Source organism: Coffea eugenioides, chromosome 2 (genome assembly GCF_003713205.1).
Source record: "Coffea eugenioides isolate CCC68of chromosome 2, Ceug_1.0, whole genome shotgun sequence".
NCBI classification, from domain to species: domain Eukaryota; kingdom Viridiplantae; phylum Streptophyta; class Magnoliopsida; order Gentianales; family Rubiaceae; genus Coffea; species Coffea eugenioides.
The window spans coordinates 50327662-50346995 of record NC_040036.1 but is presented as its reverse complement, the minus strand read 5'-3'; positions in this window follow the sequence as shown (position 1 = coordinate 50346995).

Genomic DNA, 19334 nt, shown 5'->3' with positions numbered 1-19334 from the left:
TAATGGATATGGGAGGTAAAAACTCTTGACATTATTTTCTTGATGTATGGATTAATGGTATTTATGACTAAAAGTTGTAATTACCCATTTCCCATTTTCAAAGAATAATTTTTCTAAATCTAGACAAGCAATGAACTAACTTATTTTTGCAATTTCTTAATGAGATGCATTCTAATGATATGATTAACACATATAGAGGATAGGGGATAATATAATAGGCAATATCATGCAAGTGAGAAAGATCCTAAAAAAATAAAATATGCTGAAAATTAGATGAGATATCACCAAAATGAATCCTAGAACGCACGAACGTCTAAAGGGTCTATGCGTTGGACTAGCCCATTTCTAAAATCCTTACTAAGCGTTGACTGCAAGTAAGTGGAGGGAGAAGCCACAACTAGGTTGGACTAGTGGTGGTGAGTCATATCCTTAAATAATAGTAAGAAATAGTATATAATTAAACAAATAAGCACATAAGAGCACATGGCAGTAGCACGTAAAGCATAATATCTAGATGCAAAAATCCTAAGGAAAGCGGGTAAAGCATATAACACATAAGCCACATAAACACACCAAAACCTACCTATTACAACGGGGAATCTAACTACAATCTAAAATGAAAAATATAAAAAATAAAACCTATCTATTCTATCTATTACAATAGGGAACCTAATTACAATCTAAAATGGAACAATATAATAAAACAAATCTAGTTATCCTATCTATTACATTTTTGAGGTATTTAAACGCCTCTCAAATAATTATAAAAATTAACTAAACAAATATAAGAAAATTTGAATGAACATTTAGATCAAATAAATAAAGCATATAAAAATATATAAACACATAGAAACACGTAGGAGCACATAAGAGTACGTAATTGACATTGAAATGATAATAATAGGGGTACCTCCCTTTTGAAGTGGTGACTAAATGGAGTCAAATTGCCCTATTTATACTCAAAATTAACGAAAGAATCATGGCACCAATTTAATTGAAAAATAATAATAATGATAAAAATACTAAATTCATCTTAATATGTCAAACGTAAAGAAATTTAAGAACATCTAAAAATTACAAGTTAAATATATTCAAAAGTAACATAATTAGCTATTAAAGAAAAGAAACAATCATAATAAAAAAAAAGAGTCAAAATTCACTAGGGACTAAATTGCAAAAATTGAAAAACTTTTGAGGTTAAAAATATAATTTTTCTAAAGTTTAGGGGTCAAATTAAATAAAAGATAAAGTTCAGGGACCAAATGCAATTAATTTAAGGACCCAAGTGAAAGAAATTTAAAATGTTCTAGGCTGCAGTAAAATTACTCCAAAGATCAGGGACTTATTTGCAAAATCTGTTTCTGGTGTCTTAGGAAACAAGGGCACTGGGCCAAATTTTGTTTATTTTCTGTGCCAAAAATCCCTTCAGCCCAAACGAATACCCGAAAAGAGGAACTCTAGCCCACCAAAAAAAATAAAATTTAGCCCAAACACTTTTTCTTTTCTCTTCTTTTTCTTTTCTTTCTTCTTCCTCCCCTTCGGTTTCTTCTTCTTCTTGCCTAGCTAGCTGAAATGCCGGTCGCCGGCGACCTCTCCGGTCGTAGAAAATTACCAAAATACACTCTCTCACTCGATTTTTCGCGTAGATTCCATTTTTGAGCTTAGTTTTTACAAAAATGAACTGAAAATGACGAAAATGGCAAAAGACAGCCCAGTTTTTATTTTTTCAAAACACCATATCCTTCACCAGAAATCATAAAAATTATACTATAACACTTCTTACAACTTCTACAATACAACTATGATTTTAATTTGATAAGAAAACAACATAAAAGGGCTAAAATAAAGCAAAACAGCCCCTAAAATTCATTTTTTCCATTTTGGCATTTTTTCAAACAGTTAACATGCATATACAAAAGCCATTCTTCTTTTCCTAATTTTGTTCATGACCTATCCCAAAATTCAGCAACCCAACAACCAAGGAAACCAGCAAAAGCAAAAGGAAATTAAACAATGAAGCATGGATTTAATGTGCTAAACAAAACTAAAAATTACCTCAATGTAGTTGGCAATCCCTTAGTTGAAGTTTTTGATGCAAATTCCCAAGATCCAATTATCCAACCGATTGCTGCCTCCCTTTTTGTTGTGTACGAGTGTGTTGGGAAACTATTGGGAGAGAGGAGGGTCAAGGGTGAGAGTGAGGATGTATTGGTGTGTGTTTGTGTAGTGGAAGTGTGCTGGAAATTTTTTCTTTTCTTGAGGAGAGGAGGGCAGAGAGCTAGATGGAGATTGAGGGAGAAAAAATTGGAGTGTTGGTTTTGTTGAGAGCCAAAGAAAAGGCCGAGAGCTTAGTATATGGGAGCAAGAGTGGAGTCTTCGAGTCTTTCTTTTTTGTCTGGCTTTTTGTCCAGTTGAGAGACAAGAGAGAGCCGAGAGAGTACAAAAAATTTGGTGGAGTTTTTGGTTAATCAAAACGATGAGTTTTCCACCAAATGAAAAGAAAGATGCATGGAACATTGAGTGCAAAAAATGGATCAATAGTGTATTTGGTGAAAAGAGAAATAATTAGGGGAGGATTTTATCTTCTATTTTTCTTCTTTTTTTTGTTTTTGTTTTTGTTTTTGTTTTTGTTTTTGTTTTTGTTTTTTTTGTTTTTCTTTTCCTAAAACAAACCTGTAAAATGAGAAAAATACACATTAAAGTGCAAGAAAATAAATAACTCATTAAATAGAAAATTCCAAGAAAACATTAAAAATTGACAAAAATTTGGTGTCTACACTAACTAGAAAAAAGTTTTAAATCGTGATTACAAATCACTTTCCTCAAACCTTTATTCATCCACTATAATGTGCAAAAGACCAAGGATGAATATTCCCTAGAATAAGATGTGCAAAAATTCTGCACTAAGTTGTTACAACCCCAAAAGAACAAAGAAGAGAAGACCAGAAAATTTTTCTAGACTTTGTAGATCTTTTTGTCTGCAGCCAAAATACTACAAATTGATCCATATAAATAAGATTTCATGTCCTTAGATGGTTATTGAATGTTAGAAATTTGTCTAGAGATGCATCCCTTCAAATAGCGGTTGAATCATTTGAAACTCGAAAGGTTGTAAGCACAATTGCAGAAAGCTGCTAGGTGTGACCTTTGAAATTAATTGAAAATTTCTTCAACAATTTGTATCGGTTTGCTATTGATTTAAAGCTTACGAGATATGCTTGCTTTCTTTATGTGGATATTGATCCGTATTTCGAAAGATTCCTCTTCCTGCTCTTCCCTTTGTCTTCCTTCCTTTGATAATGTTTGTTAATGACTTTTTGCTTCTAGAAATCCATCAGTTGGGCATGTTTGGGCGTAGGTGTGGTTTCTCGTTCGAGTTTAGGTGAGCTCTCTGAGTTATTCATTTTTTATTGGTTTTCTAATTTTAAATATAGAAACTTTAGTTTACTACAAATTTTTGCTCATTTCTTGATAAAATTGGAGATGTTTCAAAAATATATTGTCTAAGTTTAATTCTGTGTTAAAACGTTATTAGTTTTGATATTTTTCTACTTGATTAATTTGTCAAATAAGTTGAAGTTAACTTCAAAACCATTTCCTCTGCTCCCAAAAAAAAAGAATCATTTGCTCCAGTTTTACTCATACTTAACCATTCATTTATCGTGGATCGTGCTTAATAAGGAATTGCACAATTTCTGTATTCGGATGTTCAAATCTAAAATGGTTTGAATAATGTAGATTTCTTTCTCAATTTCATCTTTAGCCTTGAGAATGTTCCCGAGGACTACTACTGAACAATGGTGGACACCAGGCTTAGAGAACAATGGTGAATTTGACAGCAATACCCAGAAGGCTAATGAGTTAACAAGACTTGAAAGGAATTGATGCAATGGTCCACGGATGGCAAACTTAGTGAAGACTCGAAAAGCTTAAAAGGGAATTGAGAACAATGGGAAGCAAGATAAGAACAATGATGTTCGGAGCGCTACAAACCTTAAGAAAATAACTGGTCCCATCTCTTTGAAGGTCGAATTTCGCAGTAAACAAACGGATTGAATGATGAATGTTAAGACTGCAATTGATTATATTTGTACGAATAATGTTGGAGAAAATTGTGTTCAAAACAATCAATGTCATCAACAACTCTTCTAAATACCCTCCTAAGTGATATCTAAGATTGAGTTCACAAAAGTTGCATATCAAATAATTACTTCATACTATAAACTTAAAATTTTTATTCTACAGTGCTTAATAAAATATATTTCTCTTCTGATAATCTATTTTCCAATTTAACTTGCTACATTTTTAGCAACATGTACTAAAGGCCATAGCTTGATGCAGGTTGCATCCATAGTATATTTTATGGATTAATCTTATATACACTGTCAGTGTATACACTATCACCATTAAATATATGACACATGTGCAAAATTTGAATTTAAAATTCAAAATTTGCTCATGTGTCATCCATTCAACCATGATAGTATATACACTGACAATATATATAAAATTTACTCTTTTCTTAATGCCTATAGTACAATAATGCCAACAAAGAACCCCACTCTATCTCCTCTTGTGAGAGCTTCTTTCTCTTCAATGAAGAGTACATCTTCTGGTTTTGGGAGGCCCCTCGCCAAAATGTTCAAAATTCAAAATTAAACTACTAGATCGATAGAACTTGCCAAGATCTGCTTTTATCATCGCTAAATTTCTTAATCCATTTCTGTTTTTGTATCGACAAATTAGGATAAAGTCTTGTGTTTTGTTCTGATCTGTGGACTATCCCTTCCTCTACAGAGAGAAGAAAAAGATCTTTTTAGGATTTGGTCTTATTTTGTTCTATTAATCGTGTTTCCTCAATCTTCCTAGGGCACTGATTGCACTGTTTCTTTATTCCTAAATCCTTAGGATTCATCAATCTTCCAATCATCACTGGAGATTAGCAAGGGATACTTACTCGCACAACCCTGACAGAAAGCTCTTGAAGCAGCATTCCAAAAATTTGATCTCTCACCCACTAAGAAGGTAGGAGTAGATTTAAGCGAGGCTGATATTGAAATAAGTGTGAAGGAATGTAGGCTGAGCTCGATAGGGAAACATGTAGGGGAAAAAATAGCAAACTATACAGGACTCAAAAACTTCACGAATCATGCTTGGGGTTACCCAGGAATTTACAAGTGACAGAGCTAAAGGCCAACATCTTCCAATTCATTTCGAATTTGATATCGATAGAGACAAAGTTCTTAATGGGGGCCCATAAGTCATGGATAACCAGCTTTTGGTGGTTAAACAATAGGACTAGGTGGTAACACCGCGCTATGCGCGGTGGTATACATGCCCAGTTAACGTTTAGCTAGAAACACAGGAGAGAATGAAAATTAGCAGCACAAAATGGAGCTATATTATATAGGAATATGAGCGAAAAATCAGTTGTACTGGAAATGTGTAGTTATATGGGCATTGTAAATATGTAAAGCAAACAAAATAATATATCACCGTATAATGCTGCCTTACATTTTTTATGTACACAAAAACCTGTGACTTTGTAGCTCAAAATGAAAAAAAAAAAAAAACAGCCCAATGTAGTATTGCATCAAGGCTTGGCCTTGTTATTAGAATCTGATACAACCAATCACCTGTTTTCGTAATTACATATCAACCTTAGTGAGATAAACTGCATTTGACCAAAAACAAAGGAGGATTACTAATGCAGGGTGTATCCTGTCAATACATCAATAGCATAGGGGATGGTCAACTACTTAACACACACAAAAAAAGGAAAAAGGAAGTTACACAAGCCTTGATGCAATTCTACCCTTGATCATTGGATGGACGTCAACAGCTAGAATCCCATAAAAGGAAAGATAAGTGCATGAGATAATGTACATTTATGAAACTTAAGACCAGTAGACCGCAGTTCAGAGGTTCTCATTACATATCAAACCTGTTCCGGAAGAAAAAAAAATGCAGAGTGTAGTGTTGCATCAAGGCTTTTCCTTGTTATTAGAATCTTACACTTCAAACTAACCCAAGGACCAAAAAACACATTACTGTGTAGTACAATAACCAAAAAGGTTTTCATTAGCCTGTAACTTCAAGAAATCCGATGAAAAGAAACTCTGCTTACATATCACCTTTAGTGGGATAAATTGCATTTGACCAAAAAAGGAGGAGGATTATTAATATAGGCCACAATTCTATCCTCTGAATACATCAGTAGCAAAAGGAATGGAAACTCTTAGTACAAAATAACTGACCAAGTTGTACAAGATTTCAATCCAAACAAAAATATCATGATAACACCATCCACGTGAGATATAAAGCATCAAGAGCTGATATACATTTATAGTAGGTAATACAGAGATCGCATAGCTACTGTTAGTGCAAAAATCTAGTATCCAGGGTCATACGCTTCCAGGCTTTGATCTCGATAATGCTTCAAGGATGGCCGATTCTGCTTCCTACATAACTAAACACGTAGTTTTGTTAATCATATGGCAGAAGCATTCTTGAGTGGTACTGCAAAAATCCACTTTATACGGTTAAATATTAGCAGCAATTACCATATTTTTCAAAAGTATATCATATTTTTTTTTCTTTTATCATTAGCCCTCCCATTTTAAGCTAACTTTTTTCACTTACAAGAACATCAACATCTGTGTCTATCTATGCACCTATATGCCAGACAAGCTTTTTCCATATAATTATCCCTGAAAGCAAAAGTATGGGGCAAAGGTTTTTGTACAATTCATAGGTTGGGGCATACTGCACCAGTGTAGCCAAATAATAAATGAACAATCTTCAATTACAATATAAAACATGCAATAACTACAAATACACAATTTTCCATTACATTATTATATACACAATACAGACACCGTTGTAAAAAAAATTTCCATTCATAGAGATAGTTATATTAAAACGAAAGGTGAAATAAAAAAGGTTACAATCAGCACTTTAAAAGTAGTAGAAGGCCATTATTTGCTTTATTATATGTCGATAAATTTAATACCTAATTCCATCATGAAGAGCCCGGTGTCCATCTAATTTAATGCTAAATAAGGACACAAAGAAACCATTTGCAAGTTAAATAGCAGAAAAGATAATCAACAGAAACTTAATCATTTTCTCTTAATCAATAGAGGTATCTACTAATTATTAATATACAAGCACATCCATTTGACTAAGATATTTTGCTAAATAAAGTGTAACAGCTTACCTGTCCAAAGCTGAACTATGCTAAAAGCCCAAAGCTTGGGCTTAGACTGACTGATACAAAACAAAGCATTACCCCTATAAAATTCAACCCAAAAAGTGAACAACAATAAATATGAGCAAAAATAAATTGTTCATATGCAAAATGGAAACAAATAGAAAAAAAGAAGGTTATAAAATGTTACACAGAAATAATTACCAAGTTTTTAGCCAAAGACATTGTGCTTTGAACAACCCATGAATCCAAAACAACCAAAAAATACACCAAGCAATTTTCCCATACATAATAGAAAATCACATAAGTTTGTACAGGTGCTATAGAAGGGCAGGGAAAAAAGGACAAATAAGTAACAGGAGAACTATTAAAAATGCGTGTAAAAAAATAGTGAAAAAACTGAGATCTAGAAGAATGAAACTGAAAGAAGCAAAATCACATACAATTTTTCTTGATAATGATCTTCTCTTGACAGCCTCGGTCTCCCAAGAAAGCATGGACAGAAAATCAGATTTCCTTGTTTTTGGATTTAATTCTTCCAACCATACTTCTTGTTTTGGAGAGCGAGAAGGGATCGGCGAGAGAAGAGACGGCAACCCTTTGGGATTTGAAGGAGATGATGTCGAGATAGGGTTTCTGGAACTACTACGTTGGTCCAAAAAACTTTATAAAATTTGTTAGTAAATCCTTTTTAATATTTTTTGGGCAAGAGCAAAATCAAGATACAATTTCTTATAAAGGCATTAGATCGGGAAAAGTTCCAAGAAACTTTCTCAAATTTATTAAATCCTTTTTAATGCTTTTTGGCCAACAGCAAAATCAAGATACAAATATGGCAAGAAAAGGAAGAATACAAGGCAAAAGAAAGGGGAAAAAAAGAGCAAAGCTAACCACGTGTTTTAGAACCCAATTAAAAAAAAGGGAAAAAATCTCAGTCTCACAAGAATGGTGGAAAAGATTCGAAAATTTTCACCTGCAATATAAAAAATATATACCAATTAGATTAGATTAGATTAGACAACTAAAGCTAAAAAGAAACACAAAAGGCTAGAGAAATTCAGGGAGGGAAAGGAAAAAAAATACCATCTGTTTTGGTCCTGATGTTGCCGGTTATGGAGAAGAAAAGAGATAGAAGGGCTTTGGGGGCATTTAGGAAAATGAAGAAGAAAACAGAGAGATGGGCTTAGAGAGAGAGGAGAATGGCGATGAACAAGGAAAAGAAATGGGAGAGCAAGTGACCTTCTTCAATCAATCACATCTGCGTTTAAAAAGAATGAAAAAGTAAATGAAATGGGAACCTAAGAAAGGCTTGGACGAACACTCTCCAACCAATCACATGTTGCGGCGTCAGCAACACAAGCACCCTCTTGAGGCATTGCATTCCCCCTTTTATATACATGTTGAAGAAAACAAGCTATGAACCAAAATTTGAATACATCAATACATTGAAACTGCATATAAGCAAGCTAACAAATGAATTTCAAATCAAATATTAAATAATGTGCAATAAATGAAAATTTTCATAAAAATTTAGAAACTACAAAATTACAAGGATCTCATGGTAAAAGAAACATAAAGTAAACAACAATACATCAAAAGACTAAACATACCTAATTAAGGAGAAAAAGGCTAAACATAACACAAACTTAAGTAGCATTAAAACTGGTGAGAATAATCCAAGCAGATTCCCTCCTGGTGAGACGTGTCTTTGGTCAATTTAGGATAAAAGTGAAAGGCAAGCCACCACTATCAACTGTCATCTCCAGTCATCCAGCTAAAGCAAATAAGAAAAGCATTATGGAAGCGCGTCTTAGGGAAGAGCTCGGCGAGACAGAGGCTTTGGACTAAACAAAGTAAAAAGAAGAAAACAATTGTACATGCCTTAGTAAAATGTAGCGTTTGAAGGACCTAAAACGCACAAACAAAACCACATAAAAGTTGTTGCATTCTGGAAATATAAGCTGGACAAATAGATATGAGACCCAAATTCATGCCTTAGTACAAGAAGTCACGAATGAAGTGGAAGGGAGGCATCCAACCTCTCAAGTGAATACAAAGATTTCTAGCCTCGAAGACTTAAAATCTTGGGGTTCTTGAGGCCTAAGTAAACACTTATAATCCAAAATAATACTGTCCGTCCCTTGGGTATGGCGAAACCTCCAAGATTTTAATCCACTTTTAATTTAAGCAAAAAAAGCCACTGAGATGTCAAAGTGAAACACAAGAAAAAGAACGATTGAATAACAAAGCATACCTGTTAACACCAGCTATCACTTCTTGAAGGAGTGCAGAAGAGAGGTTTACCAACCAAATGCAGTGTTTGAAGAAGCACCTAAATCCACAAACAAAAACACATAAAAGTTTTGCATTTTGGAAATATAAGCTAGTAACAGATGCAAGACTCAACAATTCAGAAATATCCTAAAAGTTGTGTACGAATCAGAATTGTTCACTTTAGTAAAGAAGCATTTTTCATGTGAGATTTTAAAGTAAATAAAACAGAATAACAAAACCACTAAACAAAAATAGGTTATGGCACATAAGTTGCCATCTTCACAGACAATTAAATACAAATTTATACACAATACACATCAAGTAGTCAGGACAACCCATCATTTACAACCAATAATAGGCCCCTAAAGAATTATAGAATGACAGGTTTGACAAACAAAGCAAGGAAAGGGGAAAATGTATAAACAACAAATTATCCCAAAACTATATGCAAGCAAAGGAAAAAGAAGAATTAAAAAAAAACCACAATATCACATAAAAATAAACGGCATTTGATTATGCAGGGAGCAAACAAAGAATGGAAGGTTGTTAGAAAACAAATTTAAGAAAATAAAATCAAGCTTCTAAATGCAGAAAGAATTCAGTTAAGATTTAAGAATATTATCGAATCAATTTGCCAAGCAGCCAAAAAGAAAGAGACAACACAAAATATTGCGTTAACAATGCAAGGAAAAATATGCATTTACATGTGAAAAAAAGAGCATAGATTTCAAGTAAAATGAGAAGGAAAAACATGGAACAAGAATAGTAAGTTGGTATTAGGAATAAACCAACAAATTAAAATGATACAAATAACTAATTCTGAAAAACAAAATTACAGAACACGGAGAGGCAAGCCAAACCGGGAGGTTCAGAAACCTTCAAGATTTCTCAAGCCTAGGGTCAGAGACCTTGTTTCAGGATTTCCTGACTCATTAGCAATTTTGATACCTCAGAAATCATATACCCACCTTCCCTATCATTTAAGAGTCCTCAACATTGTACACTTAAAAAAAATATGTTTGTAGTAAGAAACCATTGATAATAATCCCAGCAGGGCCTCGTATGGTTCTACTTTGACCATCAAGTAAGATCACTTACTTCAAAATTTTTCAATACAAAAAAATTATACTCCAAGCAATTTAAACTACCAGTAATTTAAAGCAAATTATACTAACATAAGGATATTTGCAGTAAAAAAAATTCATAGTTGAAACTTAATTACTCAAAAGTGGATTTAACAGATAAAAACGGACACTGACAGAGAGAGAGAGAGAGAACCCTTAGGTATGATATTCTGGGAAGCTTTCATTTTTCTCTATTGTATCCTTTCCCTCCAAACCTGCAAATTTACCGTCAAATTCGCCTATTAATTCTTCATTTATACCCTAACAATAACAAATAAACAAATGAAAACACAATAAATCAATTCATACAAATACATAAAACGACACTTCAAATTTTTCTGAAAGATCCTAGATCTCTTGGAGCATATTAGTTAACAAAAAAATACAAGAAAATAGAAAGTGACAATTTTTTCCCATCTCTTTCTCACAAAAAAAAAAAAAAAAAAAAACTAGAAGTAGTCCTTAGGCAAGAAAAGGGGAAAAGGGGTTTCCTTTCTAAAGAGAGAGAGAAAAGTAAAAAACTCTGACTTTTGCTTCTCCAAATAACCCATATAAAACATCAAGACACGAGATGGGGTTCCAAAATTCTAACCATAGGATTTATGCAAAATCTTGATAGTAAGGGCTTTTTTGGATCCCAAACTCTAACCTGAAAGCTCTTTAACATGTACATTCCAGAGGATTCCACTACCAGTTGCTAAAAAATCAGGCAATAACTTAGGAAGGAAATAGAAAAACAAACTCACTCTCATCGCGATGCTGGATGCTAAAAGACAGTTCCATTTTTTTTGCACCTGCAACATCAAAGATATATACAAATTAATATATAAAAATTTGACTGCTAAACCCCCACAAAAAAAGGATCCAAAAGGCTAGAGAGAGAAAGAAGAAGAGATTAGAAACCCAAAAAAATCCCAACCATCCTCGTTCTCGTTGTTGTTGTTGTTCTCAATCAAAATCGAAAAGAAAAAAAAATGACGAAGAAGATGAGAGAGATGAGCGGATAATTGAAGAGAAAGATAAGGAAAAGAGAGACAATGATGAAGGGGGGATGGGGGTTTGGAGCAAACAGAGAAGTAACCGATAATAATAACAAAAAGAATAAAAAAAACCACAACAGATTGATACGAAAGTAAGTAGAAAGGAAATTACCTGTAGCAATAGACAGGCGAAACCTGAAGAACAAGCTAGACGAATCAGCTAAAATGGGTCTGCATAAGCAAAAGGAGGAGAAAGGAAAAAAAATTATACGGGAAAGAAACCATACTAAAGCTGAGAAGCAGCAAGCAACAATAAGCAATTTACAGCAAAAGAAAGCAAAGAAATAGTGTAACTGCAGCATACAAAAGGCATATGGGGAAAATTAGAGAAAACAAAAGGGGAACACATACTGGTTCAGCAAAAAATGGGGGGGGCGAGTGCAGGGGAAAACTGGGGGGGATTAATGGACAACAATTGTGGGGCAAAGGAAAATGCAAAAGGGAAATCGGGGATCGGCGGGGGGGAAGAGCAGGAGAGGAACGGAAGCGGAAAAGGAGATAAAAGCAGATGAACAAAAGAGGAAGAGAGGTTACCTGGCGCAGCGAAAAGGGCAAGGAAGGGGAGAAGCAACAGCGGCAAAACAGGAACGAAAGAACAAATGGTTGATTGTGGGGAGAGGTAAGGAGAACCAACAAAATGGGGCATCATGGCGGTAACCTAATCTGTCAGCGGGCAAGAGGAGAGAGCAGGTGGAGAAGACGTGTAAGGAGGTCAAGGGGAACAGTAACTCGTGAGGGGAAGGAGCTGCAGGATGGGAGAGAAAGCGGGGGAAAGATGCGTGGGCAGAGCAATCTAGCAGAAAAAAGATAATTATCTGGAGAAAGGACGTGTGGAGAAGATAATTTTATGAGTGGAGAGAGAAGCAATTCGTGGCCGAGGAAGAAAGTAAGAAACGGGGAGAAGGACAGAAGCAGGATGGAGCCGGTACAGAGGAGCTGGACGAGCGAGCAGAGAGGGGCCCGATGGGCTCAAGCTTACGGATGCAGGAAAGAACAGCGCATGCAAACAGGACCAAAAGACACGGTAGCAGAGAGGAAGAAGAGTGGAGGAGGAGGAAAAACTTGGAGTGGGTGGAGCCGGTACAGAGGAGGCTGTCAACCAACCGCCTGCAGAGCAGCGGAAAACAGTGCCAGCGAAAGACAGAAGCACGACCACGCAGGAAGGAAGGATCGGGTGCAACGAGAACACTCGGCAACCAATGCATTCCGCCAACGTCACCATCAAACCAATCCCACGCCGCCACGCGGAGGACGACCACGCCGACGTGGACACCGGGCTTCCGCCCTTAGTCTATATGGTTAATGGTTAAACAATAGGATGAAAGTATGGAATACGACCCAACAGCTTTCATATCTATATATCTGTGGGTGCAAGTGTGCCCACCTCACCCTAGACCTCACCCTAGGGTGTATTCTAGGGTGTAGCGGACCACTTGCCTAACTCTTATCAGGACTCATTTTACTAACTTTAAAAAAAAAAAAAAACATATTAACTACTACAAAAAAGTCATATAAAAGGGTGGCAATGGGGCGAGGTTGGGGCACGGGAGCCCCGTTTCCCATGCGGTCCCCCGCAAGAAAAGAAATCAACCTACTATATTTAACAATTTGCTCATCTACGGAACAATTTTGTCACTCATTCTATCTCAAAATATTCAATAAAAACATGCTCAAATACTCAACCTTAGATCATTCAACGAGTTGCAAATACTAATAACTAAAGAAGATTAGCAACCTGTCAATACCATGAAAATGACATTAAAACATCCGACTAAGATGTAATAGGACCAAATCACAATTGTATGTTCATAATTATGTTATTAATTATATTATTAAATATAAAGAATTAGATTATAACTAAATTATTATATTGTGTATATATATGTATTATTTATACATCTATAGATTTGATATATATATAAATTTTTTTGTATGCAGGGGACGGGGCGGGTGTTTGTTATCCGTCCCCCGCATAGTAAGGTCTGAACTCATATCCCACACAATCTCGGATCTAGATGAAAGAATCAAGTTGGTAAGGATGCGAAATATCCTCGACTTTTCTAAACCCCGAGTATACGAACTGAGACAATTCTCAACCCACAAACTAACGATTTAGTGAACCAAAGTGTGTTAGATAGATGACACCACAACCAATCGTGGTTTATTGGTTGATAAGTCGACGAACGCTCAAGAAGAATTTCTCAAGTATTCAAATTGGATCTCTTGGACAAGAGAGTTGCTAATACACATGTGTTTGACGAAAATTTTCACTTTTATTAATCTATCAAAATAACGTGGACTAAGGCTGTATTTGTAGCCTTTACATGACTCAAGAAACCTACTCAATATTGAAAACAATTAACTTACTTTCCTAAAACGACATAAATTCCTAGACACTTAAAGTACTAATATTTTGCACTAAATATGCTATATATGCCTTAGTAGACTTACAGGACCCAAACAACACTAGAAAATAGAAAATAACTTAAAACGATTCTAAAACTGGAAAAATTGATCCGACACTTAACTGCAACCAGTTAGCTAGCGGATTCTCCCGTGGTAAAAACCCTCAGATGGTTTGTAGCGGTTTGTCCCCTGGTTTACACTTCTTCCACTTCACTTGCATTAATGACTTGGATAAGCATGTGAAGTGCTGTTTCATCATGCTCAAGATCTCTAATGCCTCTTGGATTACCTACCTCAGTTTGTACATCACAAACTAAGGCTTGGAATGACTCTCTAAACTTCTTAGCACGAGCTCTTATCATCGGGCCGCTTGGAACTAGTTGGGCATTACTTGAACTCGAGGCTTTTGACCCTTGAGGCATTTGAGTTTGTTCAGCCATGGATTCGTCATCAGAAATTTTCTCTCCCCCCACCCCTGCCCCTGCCTCGCCTTGCCCCATCCCCTACCCCATTTCTACCCCGCGGGCACTCACCCCCATTACTATCCTTAGTCATATAATCTTAGTTACAACTCAAAAGGATTTGAAGTACAAGTTATAAACATAGATCATAACTACAAATTTAGTCTATTACAGTTCAACTTCGAGGCTTAATCCACTATTCCTCACCTCCCTTACCCGCCGTTCCTGTAAGAAAAACAAACTATCGGATGAGTTTTCACCCAATGAGATTCCGATTAGGTAACCAATTATCAACTATCCAATTAGGCAACTATCGGATGACAAACAATTATTTGTCAACCGCAATATCAGCCTATAATAGCATAACAGAATCCACAAGTTTTATAAGCAACTTGAAATAAAATAGTACATTCATTAAAAAGATACAGGCTCACTTTGGAACCAATTTACTATCACCATACCATCCACCGTCAATCGTCCAACGATCCATTTCATTCAATAACATTGGTTACAAGGTAATATTCGAGTATACCACAATTTCACACACCTGGAAGTCCATAAATCTCCCATAGAACATCCAGGTTGCGGCACCCAAAACTGCCAACCTACTCGACCAAGCCCGTTGCTAGCTCGAATAGGTCGTCTGGCGATGGGTTTCAAGGTCTAGTTCGGCCGATGAGATAAAGTACGCAATCAGCCTACAAAACTTGCGCAAATAATATGACTACTCGATTTCACTTGGAGTAAGAGCGATGAAGTACACCCCTTCTATCAGTAGTACCTTTATGCATTCAATAGATTCAATATAAGATATCCAAACCAAACAATCATAAACAATTAAGCATACCCCCAAGTATCAACTAAAAAAATAAAAACAAATCATTCAATCACAGATAATAATAGCAACACTCACCAATCAAGGTGTAGTTCACGCATTGTCCTCGAGATGGGGTTCTTGATTAATCTCAACTCCTGAAACCCATCATAAGTATTAAACTATCTCAAATTTTATTTTAATATGTTAAGTGGTGTATTTTCTATACCACCCGACGCCTTAGGTTTAGGTGGAGTCATCATAGCAAGTGTGGAATCTGCCGGTTTCTGGTTAAGTAGATTAGTAGTTAAAGATAGGAGAACTGTTTAACTCAATTAAAGAGGTGATTATTCATCCTATTGTGGGGTGGTTGGGGGCTTTTTTTTTGGGGAGGGAGGGGGGGAGAGAGACAATTGAAGCTTTTAGCAGACATCAACTTAGCCAAGCCTCTAGCGAGAGGAACTATTGTCAAGATTTGGCAGAAATTATACCGGGCAGAATTCCATTAAGAAAAATGCCAACTTCTGTTACAAGTGCAAGGTTATAGGCATGGGGATAAGAATTGTCTAGTGAACAACCCCAACGATATCAACCAACAAGAAGAGTAGTTCGGAGCATGGATGAGAACAAGATTATATTTGTATGAAAAATGTTAGAGAAAACTGTGTTCAAATCAATTAGTGTCATCAACAACTTTTCTAAATACCCTCCTAAGTAATATCTAAGATTGAGTTTCAATCAGTGTCATCAACAACTCTTCTAAATACCCTCCTAAGTGATATCTAAAATTGAGTTTACAAAAGTTACAGATCAAATAATTACTTCATATTGTAAACTTAAAATTCTAGTGTGCTTAATAAAATATATTTCCATTCTCATAATCTATTTTAAAATTTGAACTTACCGCACTTTTAGCAACATGTGCCCGCACTTGATGATAGGATCGGTGAAAATTTTTGGTAGTATCCCTGCTGGCCGAACATGTTTAGTTACCTTTAGCCCTGTTTTCTTACAAATCATTGGCAAAATTTTGCTTGATATTTCAAACGTTGATTCTTGAAAATGAAATTTGAAGTTGAAAGGAAATAATTTTTAAACCTGGTTTTGCTAAAAAAATTTTCCAAAAAAAAGGAACACCGTACAGTTTTAAAATTTGTGATGCATTGGTGTGATATATATATATACTCATATATACATATACAGATATCATAAAAGAAAAAAAATCCAAAATTTAGTTTCGTTTATTAGACTTAAAAGTTGACAATGGCTCTTTTCACCGTGTAAAATTTCCAAATTTTCTTGAATTCCATAAGCATCGGAAAATTTTCCTAAGATAAATGAAATGTCAAATCCATTCTTGCTTTTCCCATTTGTTAAAGCTGTAATTTAAGGTCAAGATCCATTTATTTACAAATTTAATCTTGAAAGGATGCCTTTTGGGACAAATGTAGAACTTTTGAATGGTATAGGGCTGGTGATTTTTAGATTTATGGAACTTAAAAATACAGACAATTTTGGTTTGAAAAAAAAATGTCCTTTTGAACCTTACGGCCTTAAATTTGAAGATAATGATCTGATTTGAACTTGAAAAGAGACACGAGAAAAAGTTAACATTAACTCGTCAAAGGATATTAATGGTTCGAAACCGATAGAAGAGTTATACAGATAATAGAAGGAAAGATTGATAGATAGTCTTGTATAATCCAATGGGATCCTAATACTTGATCTAAGTCGAAAACTGAACGAAGAAATGAGATCTACGGGTATTATGATGGATTGACCTAGTTGAGTAACTAGTAAGGTTCTCCCTGGTGAACCTAATGATTACTTTACATATATCTTGTGACTAGCCCTATAGGCATATTTTAAACTTTTACGAATATTTGAACTCGCAAGTTTTGTATTCATTATTTGTGGTGTGACCTGGATGGAATGAAAGTCCTTTCCATTTTTGCTTAACCATTATTGTGTATATATCCAATTACTCGTTGTTCCTTTTTACAAAAAAAAAAGAGTTAATATTTATATATATGTATACACCTTGAACTCGCATAAAAATTGAAAATCAGGCAGAGTTTGGGTTTGGACCTTTTCTTAGAAATAAGAATGAATATTGGTCGTGAATTGGAGAGTAAATAGTTAAGTTTTATGTGGCATAAAAGCTAATTCTCAGATTAGGTGTGAAGAGCAGAGGCGTTGGACCGAAGTTTAAATAAATACGAACCTGCATGTCTGCTTATTTTCTTAAAAGCATTTTATTCTCAAAAAAAAAAAAAAGATTTGCGGGGTTAAATGATTTTTCTTGATCAAACGTCCAAATAACAAATGTTAAACTTCTTACCAAAAGTAGAATGCATTTAGAAATTTTGACTATCAAGATCAGAACCAACTTCTTCTCCTCTTGTCTTCCATTCGAATAGCCATTTTATATATATATATATATATAAACCACAATTTTTCCAAATGTGTATTTGATATCCTGTTATTAGTTTGGTTACGAAAGGTACGTGAAAAAGCTTTCCCCGAACGAATAAGATTTTCGGTTGGCCGTTTTGGGACAAAAGAAGCTGGATCATTTCTAAAATTGTTAATTTTGAAAATCGAATTCTAGTAAATCATTTTGGACAATTTGAGTACAACAATTTGGTGAGTGAAATCTTTTATAGAAAATATATCTTCGTACTCGAGTTTCGAACTACATGATTGAGTCATTTGATTTAGTCAAAAAAAAAAAAGTAAATTTCGAGGACGAAATTTATTCTAAGGAGGGGAGGATGTGAGAACCCCGAAAATATATATATATATATATATATTCATGCATATTTCACTTGCATTTTGATTCTTTAATAAATTCTAGCATTATTTCTACTTGTCTTTAAATAAGTGCGTAAAAACAATTTTTATGTGATAAATAATATAATTGTGCCAAAATATTAAAGTACTTGGTTTTGTCAAGATAAATTAATATTTCTTGATGTAGATTATTTATTGCCTTAATATTAATTCCTTGAATGTCGATAGCTAACTTTAAGTGTTAATAATGTTAAGTGCCATCAGAAACCTTAGAATTAAGATGGAATCGATTCTAGGTCAAAACCCTTTATAATTACACTTAGGACGTTAAAATCTCGATAATTGAATTTTTGCGAGAATAGTATACTAGTAAGTAGTCAAATTTCATTTGGGGTAAATTTTCGGAATTAGATTACGAATGAGGACTTAAGTGAAAATTCGGACAAGATGTGAAAAGATTTAATTAGCCTTCTTCCATCTCGAATTAACCAGGCATGTATTATTTCCATTTTCACCGTTAGAATTATTAAATACTAATTCATAGATTAATTAAACGTTTAAATTTAAAACGTATAAAACAAACTGTACGAACCAAATAAAAACATGGGGTATACCGTAACTGGTATGAATTAAATATATTTTAGTCCTAAGCTACTTGTTTAATTGATTTCCTAAAAATTAAATGTGTGAGAATTTATGAGATTAAGGAGATAGAAATAAGATTAGGAGTTAACAAGTGAGTTAAGGAAAAATTTCAGTTTGGTAAAATAAATGATATAATGTTAAAGGACTAAACTAACCCTTCACTCTAGCAAATTCACCATGCGACTAGTGGACTATGGATTGAGTGGAAAGCTTAGGAATCATCAAACCACTAACTGAAGAAGCCTTGTGTTCCTACCTTGATATTAACGGCTGAGGGGAAATAAAAGAAAGAAAACGGAGAGCAAAGCTTTCACTCCATCTTCATACCCAAAGCCGTGAGAAAGAGTGAGAGAGAGAACTCTGTATTTTTTTCTTAGGCAGCAACAACCGAGAGAGAAAACAGAGCATCCGAATAGCTTTTCCACTTCTGCATTTTCTTAACCTCAACCAGCTGCTGATCGTCACCATCTTCATCAGTTCCAACCGCAACTCCACAACTGCAACCATCGAGGGCGTAAGCTGTCCGAGAGAGGAGGAAACTTGACAGCTTTTGTGCCACGCGTATAA